The sequence below is a fragment of the Octopus bimaculoides genome, chromosome 17, assembly GCF_001194135.2.
Source record: "Octopus bimaculoides isolate UCB-OBI-ISO-001 chromosome 17, ASM119413v2, whole genome shotgun sequence".
Lineage (NCBI taxonomy): Eukaryota > Metazoa > Mollusca > Cephalopoda > Octopoda > Octopodidae > Octopus > Octopus bimaculoides.
In genome coordinates, this window is record NC_068997.1 from 4,159,240 (window position 1) to 4,162,219 (window position 2,980).

The window sequence follows — 2,980 nt, forward strand, 5'->3', positions numbered from 1 at the left end:
ATATATATATATATACACACACATGTAGCTAATGATTACAAATCTGACCAATGCAGTACATGTGCAAAAATGTATCGAAACAATTGTTGTGATTTTAAATTATGTTCATTGAATTTTCTCTCATTTATCTCCCTCCTCCTTTCTATTTGTCGGTCTGTGTGTGTCTCTCTCTCTCTTCCTCACTATATACATATATACATGTGTGTATGTATATATGCGTGCGTGTGTGTGTGTATGTGTGTGTGTGTGTGTGTGTGTGTCTGTGTGTGTGTGTTTGTGCGTGCGTTCTCTGTACGCCTGTGTGAGTGTGTGTTCATGTCCAGGAGTGAACACTCCAGGTTGTATATTTTATGATTGTAGGATTTTAAGCTTAAGTAATATATTCACGGACAACTGTAGCTAGCCCCATCAGCCAGTAATTACCAAAATATAACTGGTATGAACAACCTGCCTAAGAGAACTCAGTAAAGGGACATCCCCTTTTTATGCATGTACCTGATGTGACACAAACTGCACAGATTGATGCAACACACTACCCTACCAGGCACACAAACACGCACATACATACATACAAAAACAGATACACACACACACACACACACATATATATATATACGTATATAGATAGACAGATAGAGGAGACATACACTCATGTGTGTGTGTGTGCGTGCGTGTATGTGTGTGTTTCATAAAGGCAGCAAAGCCTTTATCGTCCACGATGAATGCAACGACACTGAAGCGAAATCTTTTCCATATTCTGAAGGTCTGAAAACTTCATTCTTCGAAACAAACAGCGAAACTCTTACACAATATCAACAGCAAAAAAAAAGATCAGATATATGATAGATAAATCTGGAATATAGACCTGTAAATACAGACCACATAAATATAGACCACGAAAATACACATACACATGCACACGTGCATACATACTTACATTTATAATTGTATATACATATATACTAGAGCTAAACCAAGGTTTAAATTAAATCCTATAATATATAACCAGTATTTAGAATTCCATGGACATCTTTATACATCAAAAGAGAAAGCCGAAAAGAGAACTTGAGTATTACAATTCAAGCTTCTTTTCATTGATTTCCAGAGTTAGAAAGTTTACAGAGTACATAGAGGATCATTAAAACAGGAGATTCGGGTCATAACTTGTTTGATCATGTCATTTATACGTGTTTCGGGGAAAACAATGGTCGAATTATGCAATCCGGAACATATAAGTTTTCTATGACTCACTTCCTCAGAGATCTATATCAAATTGAAGATAACTCACTAATTGATTAAACGCCCCTCCTCTAGTCTCTTTAAGGCTTGGGTCGGCTCAAGGCTATGAGAAACCGTCGGTAAAAAGAAAGTTAACCAAGATGCTACGCAGAAGGATCGCACCCGAGACAGCCTTATTTCAAAATCAAGTTCTTAACCACTTGATCAATCACACATACACACGTTCGCTTCGGCACACACACTCACACGCTCTCTCTCTCTCTCTCTCTCTCTCTCTCTCTCTCTCTCTCTCTCTCTCTCTCTCTCTCTCACCCTCTCTCTCTCTCTCTCTCTCCCTCCTCTCTCTCTCTCTCTCTCTTTCGTTCTTTCATAGTGTTTCTTGTTCTCTCGTTCTCTCTTATGCTCCCACTCTCTCCACCACCCTCTCTCTTACTCTCTCCATCCCCTCTCCCATCTCTCTTTGTAACTATCCACCACCACTAACAACAACAACAATAACAACACCATCATCATAACCACCTCTGACCACTAATAGCCATGTAATCCATTAATTTAGCAACACATTAACATTGGTCTCCACCCACATCTGACCATCTCTGTCTACTGGAGTCCAGTTTCCTCCATCGGAAACATCCACACTTTCTCTCTTTTTCTTTAGTCTAGAATTACTGACCAAATAGCACGACACGGTCACACGACTCAGTAAAAAGATAGCAGCTAAATCTCATTGAAACCACACTCTAAGAAAAATGTCGCGGTCCTTTGTTCCTTGCACACGGGTTAAAAGGCAATATTCATGGTTGGTATATATTTTAATCATAGTACAGCGGTCTTGCTGATAGTGAAACCTGTAGATCAATGGACTGAGAGGATCTTGGTCAATAAGAATTGCAGTGCGCTAAGCAGCATCACCTCCACCACCACTACCACCACTGCTATCAGCAACAATAACAACAGTTATCCCTTTTACTATATCAAAGATGTCACTGCACCCTCCTCTTACTGATGTACACTGTCTTCATCCATTAATGTCTAGTTTTCACTAACATCAGGACCACTATATCTATTCTTTATCAAAGCCACTAGAGTATATTATTTTCTGGTTGGCGCTGTAAAACCACTACAACTAGCCCCATTCCGTTCTATTAATACCATCAGTGTCCATTAATGTCCACTTAAATAGCAGTAAAGTGTCAAACTGTTAACCCTACCTATTCAGTAATTATGTGGTCTTCGAAAGAAGGGTTATTAATTTTTTTCTCCACATTGAGACTACTTCAATCACTTACTTGACCAGCGCTGTGGTCTAATCTCCAACAACTATTTATTACACAATGAGGGAGTCACAATAGAGTCACTTGGCCATCTTGAAATAGCAACCAAACTTTCCTCATACCGCCTTAAAAAATAGGAAGGGTACATTTGGTAATATTATAGTACAGCGTCATCGGGTTTGCCTGGGGTTAAACAACAACGACAACAAGATTGACATTCACCTAGAGCCTTGTCCACTCCATGTTGGTCTCCAGATTATGAAAAACCAATACCTTAATTCCTTAATTAACTGTAAAACCACCACCATTATCCCAACCAGCTCATTTCAATTAAAAGCTCACCGCCACACCGTCGCCCCCCCCCCCATCTTATCAGTCGTTGTCAAGTTAAATCTAGCCGCTCTTTTATTAATGACGACACCACACCAATGTTATCTTTTAACTGCCACTATTACCACCGCACCACC